We start from the raw sequence: 19,595 nt of genomic DNA on the forward strand, positions 1-19,595 counted from the left end.
GGGGGAACATTGTGCTCCAAAGCATTGTTTCCCACAACCTTAGTAATGGTGTAAGGACCATATCAGAGTGGTATGAGCTTCTGATGGGCTGTTGTAAGGCGTTCTTTCTGCAAATGCAACCAGACTTTGTCGCCCACCTAAAACTTGTGTGGCACCTGATGTTTGATCATGTCGCTACTTGTACTTGGCATTTTCCAAAATGGAGCAGTGATATATTGGCCCATTGGGTAGAGGTTCTTCGGGAGTCAGATTGAACGAATGCTTGACCTGACAATGCAATAGTACCCCTGTGGGTGAGGAGAAGATGTCCCTGTATTGTTTCATGACCGTGTTCACCTGCTTCTGCTACGTGGAGGAACACTTCCCAGGGGCCATGGATGTGGCTACGATCTTCCCCTTACTTTGAGAGCAAATCATAAAGAAAAAAAATTCCTAGTCTGGGAGATGATCTTCATTTCTTAATAGAGATCAAAGAGGTGGCGATAGGTGGGGCTACCTCCAGTATCCTGTATAACGTGTTACCCAAAGAAATAATCACAGAGCGAGGTCTAGACTCATATACATCATGTCACTTCCACAAGTATGTTTGTCCTAATAATACATCACAACATCGAGAGGAGAAACATCACATAATACCTTATCTGTGGAGGGATTGATGCCATAGGAAAGGCGGCACTGCTGGCTGACACAGAGATCTCGTCCTTGGTGAAGCCACCCAATGTTGTACAGTTGAGGTGTGGTATGGTTAGTAGGCTCAGCCGCTTCACGACCTCTGTTGAAATGAGGTTCTTTTGGTTCCCACTGTCGATAATGAATTGCAGCAGTGAACCATTCACCCACATCTATGAGTGGAAGAGACGTTCCCCTTCCTCTGAATCTTCGGGCTCATCCTTCTAGATCTTGGTGGTGGCAACAGTGGTGTTGGGCTCTGCATCAATAATCTGCTTCCCTTTTTCATTCCTCTTGTTGAGTTTTGACTTAGAGTCGGAACATGCATCTGAGTCTGCAGCCTTCAACTCGGACACTAGCGATTGCTTGGCCCGTCACTCACTTGTGTTGTGAGTGGGGCTCTTATGGAACTCGCACCACTTTCCTGTGTCCTTCTTTGACTTCGTGGTGGTGTTATTTTCTTACAGCTTCGACGGGTCGTCTTAGGTCACCCCGTCTTGGCTTGGTCCCTTGTTCTGTTGTTTGGGGAATCTTTCCGTTGCTTCAGATTCGCAGATCCAAAGTCTCACTTCTTCTATTTAAACTTCTGCTCAATCTTGACAATGTCTCTGTATGCCATGCCAAGCAAGGAGATGTCCAAGAACTCCATCTCATCTTGGATGTACCTATGTAGGCAGCCACAGTATTTGAGTACCAAATGCTGCTCAGAATCCTTAGTACCTAACTTTGTGCAAAGGGTATGAAAAATATTGGTAAACTTCACCATGTCTTGGTCCCTTCCCTGCCGCATCATGGTCCACTTTATGTATTTATCCTCATAGCTTCTGACAGGGTAGTACTGCTCCTTGATGACATCCCAAAATAAATTCCAAGTGGATGTGGCTGAAAATAGTGAGGTTGTACTTTCATCCTTCTGATCGTAGTAGGTTTCCCACCAGTCCTTGACATGGGGGTTGGCTTTGAGAAGTGCAAAAGTGATCTTTTCCTAGCTCGAAAAATCATGAACAAAAAAATATCATTCTAGTAAATTTAACCATTTATCTATGACATTCGCATCATCTGACCCTCAAATATGGGAATGTCAAAGTTAACTTGTAGCTTAAAGGATGTGGCTCTTCCAGAGTAGCTACTAGAAGTAGATGTGTTGCCCCTGGGTAGCCGCTGAAGAATCTAGGCAAAGGTGTCGATCATCGCATTCCTTTGTCACTTGATGGATTCTTCGAGCAAGATTTTGATAGGATCCCCTACCCCCTTGTCTTTCTTTTCATCCGCCATGGGAGGCCATCGAGTTTTTCAAGGTTGATCCTCCAATGGTTCAACCAAATCAAGCCCTAACTCCTTTACCCTTACCTTGTTGGGGACATGTAAAGAAAAATAGAGAAAGAGCAAACCGCTCTTATACCACTGATCCAGATTTAAAAAGGAATGCAACAACTTACAGATATAATCACAAACACAAAGATACAGAAGAAAAACACTTCATTTCATTAATATCAAATACTGAGTGCTTACAAACAGAATGGAAAGAAGACTAGCTCAGGCGATGATAACTTATCTCTGAGAAGAGACGTGGCGGCTACATGCCTCTGAACTAAGTTACAATGAGGCTCAAGGGCCTTTTCATTATTGAACAGTAAGAGAAAAGCTTAAACAACCAAAACCCTAGCCCGAGGATATGTAACACCAAGAGTTTATGGGCCTCGTTGGGGTTAGATGGGCAGCCAACTTCCCGGGGTTGTAACTTGGTCATATTATCTTTGTTTGATATGTATGATACCTCGTTGGAAAGATATCCCTAAGGACTACAACTTCTGATGCAATTGCTAGCAATTAACTAAAGCCATTTTGCCAGAAAAAACGTCAATTAGGGCCTCAAAACGGCTCTGGAAGTTCAGGACCCGAAAATTTTCCAAAAATAGTAAATTGTGTTACAATTAAGGAAATTGAAAAGCTGAAAGAGACTGTGGTGGGGGTCCAAGTGGGATAGGAGTGTGGCCACCAAAATCCATCTGGATCAGAGACACAGTGATATATTTTTTATAGAGTAGGTTTGATTTGTTTACCTAATGGGGGTTTTCACCCATTTGTAGGGTAAAATTTTATAGTCTAATGTTGGGTTGACATGTTGGTTCCATTTATGATGGATCTCCTTATGCTCAGGGGTTTCCTAATAGGGCCTAATCCACATTAAAGATATATATAAATAGATATACATGTGAGAGGAAAATTATCAACATAGCAAACTCACTTGAATCTTTACTAGTGGAGGAGAAATGTGTCCAAGAAGAAATATTTTGTTAGGAAATATCTTTATCATTTTTATCTCTCTTGTTCTAGTCGCACATGCGAGTGAAGACTAAATTTGACCAACCTTTTATAGCCAAATGTATGGAGGATTGACTGAGCTACTTTTATTGAGTTTGAATGAAACTTTTGACCAAACATTGACTAAGTTGTTTGACCATAGAAGTTTGACTGCACGTACTAGTTGATTGTAGTCTAAATTTCGGTTGCACAAGAATATTTGACCACAGGACTTGTGACCATTGACTATAGGGATGAATTTAACCAAGAAAACTTTTGACCATCATTGACTAACAATTGTTTTGATTAGGTTTGATTGATATTTTGACTTGTATATTGGCACATATTTCTAGACAAATAACTGCTTTGCAACCTTGCTAAAAATGATAATTTCTCCTCATGAAAATATTGTTGGGTTTTCTCCCATGGTTGGGATTCCCAGGTGAAAATTTTCGTGTCTATTGTGCATGGTTTTCTTTCTATGATCTATACTAATTTCGTTGCATCTACATTTGATATTTTCTGAGTATAACTATTGAATGACAATAGTGGAATAAAAATACTATTTGAAAAATCATTAGGAAGTATTTATTAGGTAGAAAATGTATTCTACTTCATTTTGCTTATAAATTCAATAACCTATAGAATTAGTATACCACCATACATGTGCCTTTACTTAGTTGTCAATGTTGATAATATGAAACTCTATGATCCTTCCATGCTAGTTTAGGAAGAGGAAAAAGTCCTACATTTTGTAGAGGATTTGATGCCATATGCTCAAGAAGAGTTGAAAAAGGATACAATTTTACAAAAGAGGTAGAAAAATGCAAAACAACAGTAGCATTACCTTTGGAATATTGGGTTGAAAGGAAAATGATCCAGGTGGCTCCAGAAATAGAAGTGGCCTTGAAAAATATCAAAAATCAAAGTCATCAGATGGAAGTGAAACTAGGACCAAATCATAAAGCTCCTCACCTTGATTCCAATGGTGTGAATGACAGTCAACTACGAGTTTGTATGCTCAAGATATAGTCATTCAATGTTCCAGTCAAACTAGGCCAAGTGGCAGTCACTAATGAGGCAACAATTCGGTGAAGGGACGACACATGGAAAACAACGGTCAGAAAGAGTGAATTTTTCACCTCTTTAATTTGCCCATCGACCCTTAAAAACCAGATTTGAAATTTTGTCCATTATTGCATAATATATATATCTATATATATATATATATATATATATATATTTGGGATGATGGGCTGCCACCCTCGCCACCCCCCAATGGCCAACAACATTGAATAAAATATTATTAAATAGGATGGGAGGGCTACTCACTGACAGACCTGGCCGACACACCGGTCAAACAACAGAATCATATAAACAACACATATAATGGGTAGGGCTATGAGAGACCCAAGTGCTCCCAACAAGAAAACAACACCACGTGGAAGAATATGAAGGGGTTCAAACTTACCCTACCCATGTGGGTCGGCCTACCAATGGGAGGCCCCAAAATTCAAACAACTGTCAACCTTTAAAAAAAAATATCGTGTATTAACAACGACTTCGAACCATATATGGGTGCAACGAGTTTTGAACCCGACCCATCCCCGCCATATTTGTCGCCATTTTCCAACAAGGCAACGACTTGTTTTGATAACTTTGCCCACATAATGTTATTTAAACCATTGTCATTCGACCGAATGGAGGAGGAGGTGGTGGGGCTGAGGAGTAACGGATCATTTTTGCAGGTGGAACCAGGAGCACCCAAGACAAAACTGCACCTAGGTGGGCACGTAAACTGAGAAATATTCTGAAGGAATCTTTGGAGAATATTCTTGTAGGGAATATTGAGGGAATCTAAATATTCCTTGAAGCTCCAGAGATCACTTGCTTAAAATATGGTCAAGTTTATAGTCGTTTGACACGATTGCGCACCACGAATCCAATGGTGATGTCTTTTTCTGCATTTGAGCTTTACATTTTTTGTCCATGACAAAAATTGGAGTTATAAGGGTCATTTATCTAAAGTTTATTGTAATTCATTTTTCTGCCATTTAATGGAAGAAGGACTCCACACTTTGAGCAGGGGCCGAAGACGTGGCCGACATTGGGTGAAATCCATATTCATTTCATTTGTGTGTCTTTGATATCATGGTTTCTTTATGATTTATACTTCTTTTTCATGTGTTTAAGTTACTTGGTTACATGATCTTTTATATGCAATTTTCCATGCATCCTTGAAGTTAAACTATCTAGATCAAGTTTGGTATCAGAGAAAGTCTTCTTGATGCGAGTTGCATAAGTGAATGTTAACCAGGAACAAGCTCCAAAGAGGAGAAGGAAAACTCGAATCCTTTGATCCTGAAGCAGGGCATGCACCACGAAGATGAAACATGGCATATGAGGAAGCTCGAATGGAGGAAGAGAAAAATTATCACAATATCTTCTTCACTATCAGAGAAAGTTGACAAGTTGTTTGCAGTATATGAGAAGACAATCAATCTTGGGAAGAAAGAACCAGATTACCATGCATTAGTAAACCATGAAGGTGGAAAAGGAAAGCCTCTTGAACCATCCTCTCCATCCTCTAGTGACAATTCTTTTTATTCTTCTTCTCATCACTTTAACATGCATCATAGGAATACATCTAAGAAGCCATTTTTAAAGCTAGATGTAATGTTTGAATTTCCCACATATAATGGAGGATTTAATGCAAAGAAACTAAACAATTGTATTAGACAAATCGAGGTTTATTGACAGATTCAGTAGATCGAGGAAGACGAGGCCAAGATCCAATTAACATCTCTTCGGCTGATTGCCACCACTCTTGTATCGTGGGAGAGCAAGTTGCAGAAATGCAACAAAAACTTGGGTAATCTCCTTTCTTCTTGGTCAATAAAAGTGTGCAATATATCATTCATTAACCTAATAAATGTAGTTGGTGCATTGCATAGGTCAAATGGCATCATCAACCACTCAGATAAGCCTTTCCTAGTTTTAAAGGCGGTCTCTGAGGTATCTTTCTCTCTGACTCAAACCTAGTGATATCCAAACTTTAAGTCTAATTTGGTGAAGTATTTTACCTGTTGCACTTATCCAACATATCATTTATTCTAGGAAGGGGGTGCCTATTCTTGAGCGTAATATTGTTCAACACCATGTAATCTATACACATTCACCAAGTCCCATCCTTCTTCGGCACAATTATGATGGGTGACCCACATGGTGATGTACTTGGTCAAATGACACATTGTTCTAGTAGTTGTTGCAATTGATTCTTCACGCCACTTGCTTCTATAAAAAAATTCATTTACAACCTAATGTTTAGCTATGGGGAGTCCAACAATAGATAGATCTTGTACTCCACTTCCCTCTTGAGTGGTATCCCTATAGGCTCTTGGAACACATCCTTGTATTCATGTAGAAACTCTTCCAGTTTCTTTTTTTATTTCTTATTACACCCCTCCATGGATTCATTTTCTCTTATTGAATCTTCTACAAACTATTTTTCTCTTAAAAAAAGTAAGACATAATTCTGCCTATAACTGATGAGTTTCTTGTCTTAGTTGGAACTTCCTAGTGAAAGTTTTGACTTGACTTTATGCGCGTTGATGGTGAATAATTTTCCATCCTTGACGAGTCAGTATTGGTTGTCTCTCTGCATGAATATTTCATCCCTCATGTACATGCAGAGACTTTCAAATACCACTCTGTATGCATCAAGGGACTACATATAGTTCTATTTCATTAATAAAATTAGAAGCAAAACTAATTTTTCATTTTTTGTTACCTTTGTCTCTGCATCCTTATTTACCCATCCCAATGGATATGGGCAGGGAAAATTTTAAGGATGGAAAATTATCTTGAAGTTTAAAAACATTGGCGAACCTCACTAGGCCCTAATATGAAAACTATAAAATGTTTTTTGATATATTTGTAAAATTATTCAGATTTATAATGATTTTACATATAGTTTCTATATAATGTTGGCAATTTTTAAGGTAAAATAAATTTATATTGTTAAATTTGGGAGAACCTTTAAAAAAAGTGGAAATTGGCGATTTTTTTTTGTTTTTTTGCTTTGTTTTGTTTGTTTGTTTTTTTTTTTTTTTGAACTCATGGAAAACTAGTCCACCTGCAAGTATTAGCCCCTAAAATTTTCCATGGATATGGGCTTAGATGATCATGAAATTCCAATCCCAATTTTTTTACCAGCTCTATTGCAATGATATTACTTTGCGATCTTGAGTCAAACAAAAAATTTGTATTACTATTTATAACCTATATGTTTATATGTAAGAACATGGTATTTTCCTTCTATTCCTATTGCTAAAGGCTAGTCAAATTCACCTCCTTTTACACTAAATTATAGACAATATTCTCATCTACATCCAAGTTGCTTCAAACTTGGTTTCTTGAATCAATGGCCATGAGATTCTTCTTCTTATCATTCTTTTTGTTCTTCTAGTTAAGCTATGGATGCAACTTCCAACACTCTCCTCTATATGTCTATCAATGTTAAAGTGGTTGTAGTGGTTGTTTATATCTTTGCACTGATGTGTTATGGCCCTCATGTTTTTATATTTTCCCCCTTTCCATTTCTTCTTCCCATCCTTCATCTGGATGCTACTTTTGATTCAATCCACTTGATTTCCCTTTCTTCAAGCCTTTATTCTCCAACTATTGTTCATGTACACAAGCCTCATCCACCGATATGTGCTTGAACATCATAATTTTCTTCCGAAAATGGATGTGTGGACCCCCTAGTTACTTGAGGAGTACATCTAGGTTCTTTAAGGATATACCGAACGTTATGGCCATCTTTCTAAATTTTGCAGTGTACTCCTATACACTTTTCCCTTGCTTCTGCATGAAGTAGTGCCACCGAATCCACTAGTCCTTTACATACCTAATAGGATAAAATTGTGACTTTATGAGAGTTTTAAATTCATCCCACTTAGTCACAAGAATATCTCCGTCAAACCTCAAGGTTTCTGTGTGGATTTCCCACCAAGACAGGTAATGGCCCTCTAATTTTAGTCACACAAATGAAATATTATTTTCTTCATGTATATGATGATCATTGAAATGAACTTCTAATTGTTGAAATTAGCAATTTAGCTTCAGAGTATCGATATCACCTTCGTATGACTTGATATTGACCTTCACTTCAATTTTGAATAGGGATTGTGAATGGTTCACAACACTCGAACTAGATTGATCTTTTTCTAGTCCTTTCTTTGACCCATTCTTTATTTCTTCCTGATCTCTTGATATACATTATTATTAGACCTCTACATTAGAACCCCCATATTCACCGAATAACTCAAGCTTATTTTTCAAGGTCTCCATTGGGAGAATCACATTATGGCTTATATCTGCAACTTGTGCTTCCAACTGCAAAAAACCTCTCCTCTAGAAGATTGTGAAGGTTATTCATAGATTTGTTGGTTGCAACTAGGGTTTTATGACATCTGGCTTCTCCTATCCAGATCACCTACAAATATCCATAATATACCCAAAAAAATGTGATTTGATACCAATATGATTCATAAATCTTCATGGATATTCCACTGGACAGTTTGTCATAACATATCTGATAAATTATACTTAAAAATCCAAAATCTACAATGACATTTTATTTCTCTTTAGATTTTTGGATGTGTAAGTTATTGTGTATTATGTATGCATGCATATTATAATCATGTATAAAATATGGAGTAGAAAAATAAAAAATAAAAAACCATTATTGACACAAAATATAACCTAGAAATCCCTTTTGAAAGAAAACCCAACTAGAAGGTGACATCGCTCTACTTTCTTTCTCTAAATAGAAAATAGATACAGGTACAAAGAATTAAGGTATGTGGCCCATGGGCTACTACAATGCACAAATCCTCTCTATGTGTTGTCTCGCTACCCCTCTCGGCTACTCTACTCGTTTATGGAACAAAGTACACTCGAAAAGAATGGAACCCATTTTCCTCCCAGTGGCCCACATCCTGATAGCATACTAGTGGTTAGGTTTGACTTCCTGAACTCTTAAATAAAGTTATCATATGGGATATTCTTGAGCCTTCTTCATCGTGATCACATGGATAACCCCTTTTCAATGAATAATGGAGGTTGACGTGGCATCCTCTCAAATTTTTGTGGAAAAAATATGAAAGTCAACTTCTGAGTGACATAACTTTTGCATATGGACTTCAATTAAGGTGATTCTAATGTCGTTGGAAAGGTGTATGTGTGTGAATATGAAATGGTACACCCAAGGGTGGAAAATTTTTACCCCAAAAAATATCGCTTAATGCCTCAAAACACTTCTGGAAGGTTTCAGACACCAATTTGCTAAACTGGATCCCGCTGATAAAAATGGACTTGTAAGCGGATTCGTCAACTTTTTCCACTTTGAGTGCATCAAGATGGATGAAAAACAATACAAGTATCCAATTTTGATAATATGCTAAAGAGACACCATAAAAGTCCCATCTAATGGTTTGAGGATGCATCTCGTGCTATAGCTTGATTAACTTCTTGGGTTGTAGGTGTTATTCATACAACTTGAGCTTAATAAGATTCATTTAGCTTTTAAAACCCTCTTTTTCATCCCTTGACCTAGTATATTCCTCAAGACCCATTATTGATTCATAACTAACCTATACCATGTATAGGTGATTGATGCCCTACCAAGGTCATATGTGATGATTTGAGGAGTTGTCGCCCATGATGCCTGAGACAAAGAAGTAAGGCTTAGTGCGAGGGGTTCTTGTTAACCCTCCATTACCTGGCTATATACAAGGACCCTCGACCCATCCATGATTCCTAATACCTTGCAGCGACATTTTTATTCTAGTTGAATGCCAAATACTCATTATAGAGGGCATGCCTCATAATTTCTAAGCAATCTCACTTCTATCAAACATCAATGTAAATGCAAGGAAAGGAAGGAATTATAAGACATGTCATGATCATTGGGGTGTCAACACAAAGGTCCTTCTTGACAAGTTATGATATTTCACAATTATTGAACAATGTGTTCATGCAACCATGAATAGTTGCAACATGTTATCCATGTCATTCAATGGTCAATATTGCTTTTGCAAATGTAAATAAATTAGAAGCATTAACCAAAATAGAGCATCAATGCATCTAAAACATTGAATCACAAATCTAATTATGAGTTAATGGATTAGAACAAAAGTTGGGTTATGAAATCAAGAATATCTAATTATAGTTCTGATGATAAATGGAAGGAAAGGGAATCAAACAAAATCTAGTTATAAATTATTAGTATGCAATTTAGATAAAGAGAAAAGGATCAATATGCAACTTAAGTATAAATTGAAAGAGTTACATACATGATCTATAAATGAGATACAAACCAAGCTACATTACAAAGTTAATGAAACAAGGGAAATATGGTTGAATTATTGGGCCCTTCTCAACCAACATCACGTTTCTTGAGAAGGAACTAAATCACATGCAGGATTAAACCAAATTCACCTCACGAAAAAAACGGACAACGGATTTTTATTAATCTATCTCAAAAATACATAAGAAAATGCAAAAATGCCGAGTAATCAGATCAATCAAAATATATATTTAAAACATTATACTATAGTTACTTATCAGACTGATGGATCTTTATATAGTTTTTACATGGCGAATGTTACAAGCAGGGGGATTCCACAAATACCCTGTGTTTGGCATAGTAGTTATCAATACATATAAAAATAAATCATGTTGGGTAACCTTAGTGGATTCCCATGCAATTTTAGAATTTAACCCAAATTATACAAACTGCAAATCATTGGAAGCATGTGAATTTGTGTGAGCTATTGCATAGGACCAATTACCCTATTTAAATGCTCCATATTGAGGTTTGTTGACTGTGATGTTTACTAGTGACTAACGCTTCCTTCAATAATTTTTATGTAACCACCTCACAAAAAGATAGAAAAGAGAGATAAAAGCCTTAGATTCAGCCTCTTCGAGGGGGCAACCTCCTTTACATTACACAAATGAACAATTCTTGGATGATACAAATGACAATACCTCCTTTTTATATATAGGAGTCTAAGGGGTCATAATATAATTAGAGCCAACATAACAATAATAATGTAAGGGCACAATAATAACAATAGTGGGCTTCTATGGGGCACATTAGTAAAAATATGGGGAATACATGGGTACAACAATATAATAAGGGGGTTGTACTAATAACAATAAGGAGTTACACTAGTAGTATAGGGGCCTAACATGCCCCTCTCCTTCAAAAAGTGTTGTCCTCAATGCTTGAGTAGTTCTTGATGCTTCTGTATAAAATTCTTGTCCTCCCATGTGGAATCTTCAATGGGTAAGTTCTTCCACTTGATGAGATACTATGAAATTGATCGATTTCATATCTGTCAGGTTCTTGTTTCTGTGACTGCTCCAGATTCCAATATGATTTTTCCTTCCTCTTCAAGTTCTAGCAATATTGTTTGAATTGGGTTCTTCTACAACTTTTGAATGAGTGGCCACACTTCTTCGTCCTTCTTCCATTCATCCCTTGTGTTGTACCTTAAGAAACCAATTTCCTAGCTGTGAAGAAATTGTGCTTAAGACATTAATGATTATTGTTTGTTGTCACTTATTTGTCACTTTATTGTTTGTTGTATTCTTAAATGAAGGACCTGGAAAACTTGGTCTTTAACCCTTAATACATATGTGACCAGAAAATCTCAGAATGCCATTTGTTGCTAGATATAAATGATGAATGAAGAAAGCTTGAAGGAGAAGTTTAAGATAATATGCTGCTTAACATAGAACCTACTATCCGTCACTTAGAAGAATTATGAAAATGAGAACTGAATCATAGACAATATGCTGCTTGACACAGAAACTATTATCTGTGACCCTTGGAGAAGTTAAAGATAATATGCTGCCTTACACAAAAACTATTATCTATAACTTAGAAAGGAAGATGAAAACTTCAAGTATAGGAGCGCTCTTTTAAGGGATTTTAACTTTATCTACATAAGCAAATAAAGACCTGCAGCTTCATTACTATACTTGAAAGAAGAAAACATAAGATGAAACATGACAGAGAAGTTACAAAATTATACCCAACAATTCATGGAAACTTCTAATTCTTTCATTAATCAACAACTATATCAGGAATACAGTGGCTTAGTCTCTAGGTTCTCCAAAATTCGAACAAATCCCCACTTCTCTATAAATTTTCCTCTTTTAATACATTGTGAAACAGTCGCTGATCTCTAAAACTGTCAAACTACTAAAATTGTTTCTCAAACTATCTGAAGTAAGAATTATTACAAAATATTACACAGAGGGTAAAGACATCTCAAAGAACATAAAATAACAGAAAATAACTGAACATGACAATGATTGCTGGTCTTTTAGCTCTGTTAATCTGCTGTCGAGTTTCTCTATATATGCCTTAATAATAATTAATCTGCTTTAATCATAATAAACTGTGCTTGACTTGTGCATAACCTGGCTTACGTATGTATGAGATGCGTTTTGATTGGCCAAAACACCAGAAAATACACCCAATTTCCTTCCTCTTCAGATTCAGTTTTATCATTAATTTTTTATGTTTACACAGCGAAATCGACGCAAAACACGCAAAGCAGAACTGAAAGGAATTAACTCTGTTTAATAAATCTATCGGATCTGCCTGTTCAGTGCTCCATTGACTTCCCATCACAAATTGCAATCAGTGCTTTCCATTGTTATATCAACCCAATCCTTAATAAACTGCAATAAGACGGACGCGCCGGAGTTTTAAAACATAGCATATAAACTATTGAGTCCGGGATCTTTATCACTGATCGTAGTCGGTGGGACCATATACATATACAAAGGTGCTTTGCGATATGACAGACGCACTGGAGTTATAAAACATAATATATACCATATCGGGTCCGGCCATTGCATATCGCAAAGTGTTATGCGATGATCGCGAACCTGTCGGGGCTTATAAAACATAATATATATATGCTTCAAGTCCAGCCCATCACATATCACAATCGGCGGAACCAACACCCATTGCTCTACAGATCCACCGGGACTTTTAAACACAATGTATATATGTTTCAGGTGAGGCCCGCAATCGCAAATTGCAAATCACAATCGGTGCTATCAGCGAAACCAATCATCCATAACATTGCGGACCCGCCGAACTTTATAAAATGCAATATATATATATATATATATATTAGGTCTAGATCTTAAACACTTAAACACTTGTTTCTTTTACGAACTCGATATATTACTGTGTTTCTTTCTTGTTTCAATATGCAGCTATCACTTATATATATATATATATATATATATTGGGTCTAGCTCCATATAACCATTTGTATAGCGATTTGATTTGTTCGTATATCAACCTTGGCTACACCGGGGCAAAAGTGCCTAGCGATAAGATCAATCAAAATATATATTTAAAACATTATACTATAGTTACTTATTAGACTGATGGATCTTTACAATATGCAGGGGTCGAGTTATATAGTTTTTACATGGTGAATGTAACAAGTAGGTGTATTCCATGAATACCCTGTGTTTGGCATAGTAATTATCAATACATATAAAAATAAATCATGTTGGGTAACCTTAGTGGATTCCCATGCAAATTTAGAATTTAACCCAAATTACACAAACTGCAAATCGTTGGAGTCATGTGACTTTGTGTGAACTATTGCATCGGACCAATTACCTTATTTAAATGCTCCATAATGAGGTTTGTTTACCGTGATGTTTACTAGTGACTAATTTTTCCTTCAATAATCTTGGAGTTGATCCAATGAACACAAGAGCTTCCTAAAGGTGCCAGAAAGAAAACCCATGTTTTGTTTCTTACTTTGGAGGTCCACAACCATATCAACCATGGATGGGGATTATTGAATGTTGTGAGGGTTACAAGGCCTGGATTAAAATCATCATTAGTGCTAAATAATATTAATTCAAGCCCCAAGGGTTAGCTCAATCGATCAAGCCGGGGCCTCACCAATGGGAGGTCATAGGGTCGAAACTCGAAAGCTCTTCGGGTCAGGTCAGTCAATAGGCTGAGGGGTGTGACCCCCTTCGGGTGGGGTCCACCCTAGCGTTGTTCGATCCTGGACGTAGCGGATCCACTGACCATGGGTATCCGTGAACCAGTAGTGAAAAAAAAAAATTAATTAATCCCTTTAAATAATTAAAACATTGGAAATAATAATAAATAGTTAACAAGTTACCTTGTATCCATTTAGGTGTGATTTTTCTTATTAATGGCATGGAAAAGATTATAGTATTTAAAAAAGCGCAGAGTTTATAGGGTCAAAAGGGGGTTGACTAATAATGATAATAGCATCAGTTTAGAGCCCTGACAATAACATCAATAATGTTGATAACAACGAAAAAAATGATCAATAACCATGAGAAAAACAACAACAATGAGTATTTTTCATCATTGTGATCACATTCTTCACTTTCGTTATTATTCATTGATTTTTATCATTGTTATCATCATCATTGTTAGGTGATTTATATGATATAAATTCCATTATATTTAAATGTCGACTCGAGGCTCATAAACTTGCAAGATGCATGCACAATATGTGCGGGATCAAAGCTCACGAATCATTCTACTTGTAAAGCAAAGGAATCATTCTGTAATATAATCAAATATGAAGAAACTGATTCATGAAGGAAACCTAAGACGATCTCATTTTCTTCACATAACTGATAGTAAGTGTGACCAGAATTCAATTGCTCTAAATATCATGTCTAGATTGCTTATATATGCACGAATATGACTATAGTATGATCTTGTGTTCTATGCCATTTAGTGAATTTATAAACCATTTGTGTCCAAAGGAAATTAAATCTTTGATGAACAAACTAGATTCAAAAGTCAGTGACTAGTTCTTTGTTCTAGACCTCCTTATGAGGCATAGGAAGTAGTCTTTGACTTAACAACTTAAGTGTTCTTGCTATAAAAACGAGGTTAGATTTGAGCATTAGATAATTATAGATATTGTTCACAATCAACTGAAACATATCACTGAAATGTGAAATAAGGTATCGTTTAGGAAAAGTATAAAGGCCGTAATAAAATTGATTGCTAATTTCTTTACAGCTAACCTCCCAAAGGGATTTGAAGTACAATTTTTCACCTTGATTTTTCTTGTACATGTAGAAAGTGATTATTCATTTATCAAAATATGACTATAATAACTCTGAATTGCATTAAATTATAGTAGCACAAAAGAAAATGCAAGAGACAACATATCAAACCAACATGAAGACTATAAATAAATGGGTAAATATATGAAAAAGAAAGGAAAAATAAAATGCTACAATTTACCTAACTGTATAGCTACAAAGATAAAATCAAGTGCTACAATAAGATGATCTAAATGCTACAATATAAAACCCAAATCAAAATTGGAAACTAATTTAAGTAAAAAAATACAAAACAATGGGATGTTACTTGGGTCGAGGTTTCCTTCCCGACCTATGAAACGTGCTTGGAGGAAAATTAGATCAAGTCACAACCAATGAGAAATGTCTTTGGAAATCAACCAACCTCATATATTAAATATCATACCTCTAATTACAGAATAATAGAGCTCAATTCTTTGGACTAAAAGAGGATGTTGAATTCATTTTCCCAATCTTGGAATTGGGAAGAAATTACAAAATACCATTTACTCAATCTGAAAGAATATGAATCAATTAGGTATCTTTGAGAATAAATTACAACCTAATTTCTAACCATAAGCCAATTTTATTTTGCCTATTCTGCGAATATGAGCATAATTTGTATTTGCCTGTTTTTTTTAAATATGGGCACAACATGAAATCTAGGAAAACCTTAATTAAATAACCAACCATTAATCTCAAATCATGCCTTATTTTGTCAAATGGCCCTCACCTTACTCAATTTGGGGCATCCTACCAAGAAACCCATGTTCTATAACCTTTAAGATTCACCTTCATTCGCACAGAAATCAACTTCAAAGATCATTTCTTGGAAATCGTTGCCAACTTTGACCATAACCTTTAACCATGAGTTGGAGGCTCGTACATGCATCCTAGGTGCACTTTGAGTATCAAAAAATCATTATTATCAAGGGTACTAGCAAGAAAACCCCTATTCTTGATTTTCTCCAAAAGGTATGCCAATAGAATAATCTATGATGTTGGGTACAAGAATTGCATTGTGGTAAAGGAAATCTAGAAATTAATGACGATGACAATGATGATGATGATGATGATGATGATGACGACGACGACGACGATGACAATGATGATGATAATCATGAGAAATTTTATGAATATTACGATGGTGATGTGGATGATGCTCATGAGGATGATGATGATGAGTGTGATATTTGCAGCATGTCTAGGTCAGTTGTGAACCAAGAATGGGCCTTAAGCCCTAAATGAACTTTATAGAGCTTAAGTGCCATGGTAAGAGGAGGAAAACAAGTCTTCGGCCTTAGGTTTAATTAGCGTTAAGCGCTAAAGGTCGATTCTTAGGTTTAATTAGTGTTAGGCGCTAAAGGTCGATTCTTAGGTTTAATTAGCGTTAGGCGCTAAAGTTCGATTCTTAGGTTTAAAAGCCATACAGAGGCCCTCTCTAGGGGTTCTTTGGAATTATAGTTGGCCCATGGATGGTCTTAGACATTGAGGATGGGTCACAACACCTTGACCATGGTCGAAGAAGGAAAATGAGTAGCATGAGATATTGTTGAATCCTTTTAGACTCGAGAGCCTTGAATGAGTCCCCAACCAAAACATGCGTCCTTGGAATGGATGCGTCATTCAAATATCCAAGTACCTCATAGAGAGCAAAGCATGGATATTTTGGTAGCACATTTCAGCTATCATAGTTCCTTGCGATGAGCCAAGTAGTGGTCAAAATGGACAGCGCATGCATATGAAAGATGGACATTAATGAAGTTGATTAATGAATATTAAAAAATGGCACCAATTAACTCGATGAATGAATCTTAAAAAGCGTCATTAATTAATAAAACACCATAGCGCATTTCCGTTATCATAATTCCTTGCAATGAGCCAAGGGGTGGTGAATGGCATGAAATTCCATGCATATGAAAAATGGGCATTAATTAAAGTGACTAGTGAATATTAAAAAGGTGGTATCAATTTTCACTGGATTAATGGATATTAAAAGGCTGTGATTAATTAGTGCTAAATAATATTAATTCAAGCCCCAAGGGTTAGCTCAATTGATCAAGCCAGGGCCTCACCAATGGGAGGTCACAGGGTCGAAACTCGAAAGCTCTTCGGGTCAGGTCAGTCAATAGGCCGAGGGGGGTAATCCCCTTCAGGTGGGGTCCACCCTAGCGTTGTTCGATCCTGGACGTAGCGGATCCACTGACCATGGGTATCCGTGAACCAGTAGTGAAAAAAAAAATTAATTAATCCCTTTAAATAATTAAAACATTGGAAATAATAATAAATAATTAACAAGTTACCTTGTATCCCTTTAGGTGTGATTTTTCTTATTAATGGCGTGGAAAAGATTATAATATTTAAAAAAGAGCAGAGTTTATAGGGTCAAAAATGGGTTGACTAATAATGATAAGCATCAGTTTAGAGCCCTAACAATAACATCAATAATGTTGATAACAATGAAAAAAATGATCAATAACCATGAGAAAAACAACAACAATGAGTATTTTTCATCACTGTGATCACATTCTTCACTTTCGTTATTATTCCTTGATTATTATCATTGTTATCATCATCATTGTTAGGTGATTTATATGAGATAAATTCCATTACATTTAAATGCCAACCTAGGGCTCGTAAGCTTGCAAGATGCATGCACAATATGTGCGGGATCAAAGCTCACGAATCATTCTACTTGTAAAGCAAAGGAATCGTTTTGTAATATAATCAAATATCAAGAAACCGATTCATGAAGGAAACCTCAGACACTCTCATTTTGTTCACATAATTGATACTAAGTGTGACCAGAATTCAATTGCTCTAAATATCATGTCTAGACTGCTTATATATGCATGAATATGACTATAGTACGATCTTTTGTTCTATGCCATTTAGTGAATTTATAAACCATTTGTGTCCAAAGGAAATTAAATCTTTGATGAACAAACTAGATTCAAAAGTCGGTGACTAGTTCTTTGTTCTAGACCTCCGTATGAGGCATAGGAATTAGTCTTTCACTTAACAACTCAAGTGTTCTTGCTATAAAAATGAGGTTAGATTTGAGCATTAGATAATTATAGCTATTGTTCACAATAAACAGAGCTCAATTCTTTGAACTAAAAGAGCATGTTGAATTCATTTTCCCAATCTTTGAATTGGGAAGAAATTACAAAATACCATTTACTCAATCTGAAAGAATATGAATCAAGTAGGTATCTTGAGAATAAATTACAACCTAATTTCTAACCATAAGCCAATTTTATTTTGCCTATTTTGCTAATATGAGCATAATTTGTATTTGCCTATTTATTTTAAATATGGGCACAACATGAAATCTAGGAAAACCTTAATTAAACAACCAACCATTAATCTCAAATCATGCCTTATTTTGAAAAATGGCCCTCACCTTACTCAATTTGGGGCATCCTACCAAGAAACCCATGTTCTATAGCCTTTAAGATTCACCTTGCACAGAAATCAACTTCAAAGATCATTTCTTGGAAATTGTTGCCAACTTTGACCATAACCTTTAACCATGAGTTGGAGGCTCATACATGCATCCTAGGTGCACTTTGAGTATCAAAAAATCATTATTATCAAGGGTACTAGCAAGAAAACCCCTATTCTTGATTTTCTCCAAAAGGTATGCCAATAGAATAATCTATGATGTTGGGTACAAGAATTGCATTGTGGTAAAGGAAATCTAGAAATTAATGACGATGACAATGATGATGACGACGACGACGACGACGATGACAATAATGATGATAATCATGAGAAATTTTATGAATATTACGATGGTGATGTGGATGATGCTCATGAGGATGATGATGATGAGTGTGATATTTGCAGCATGTCTAGGTCAGTTGTGAACCAAGAGTGGGCCTTAAGCCCTAAATGAACTTTATAGAGCTTAAGTGCCATGGTAAGAGGAGGAAAACAAGTCTTCGGCCTTAGGTTTAATTAGCGTTAAGCGCTAAAGGTCGATTCTTAGGTTTAATTAGTGTTGGGCGCTAAAGGTCGATTCTTAGGTTTAATTAGCGTTGGGCGCTAAAGGTCGATTCTTAGGTTTAATTAGTGTTGGGCGCTAAAGGTCGATTCTTAGGTTTAATTAGCGTTAGGCGCTAAAGGTCGACTCTTAGGTTTAAAAGCCATAGAGAGGCCCTCTCTAGGGGTTCTTTGGAATTATAGTTGGCCCATGGATGCCATTAAAAGGTCTTAGACATTGAGGATGGGTCACAACACCTTGACCATGGTCGAAGAAGGAAAATGAGTAGCATGAGATATTGTTGAATCCTTTTAGACTCGAGAGCCTTGAATGAGTCCCCAACCAAAACATGCGTCCTTGGAATGGATGCGTCATTCAAATATCCAAGTACCTCATAGAGAGCAAAGCATGGATATTTTGGTAGCACATTTCAGCTATC

This window comes from Pinus tabuliformis, chromosome 3_1 (assembly GCF_031772625.1).
Source record: "Pinus tabuliformis cultivar Carrire ecotype Pingquan chromosome 3_1, CPIR1, whole genome shotgun sequence".
In the NCBI taxonomy this organism is placed as follows: Eukaryota; Viridiplantae; Streptophyta; class Pinopsida; order Pinales; family Pinaceae; genus Pinus; species Pinus tabuliformis.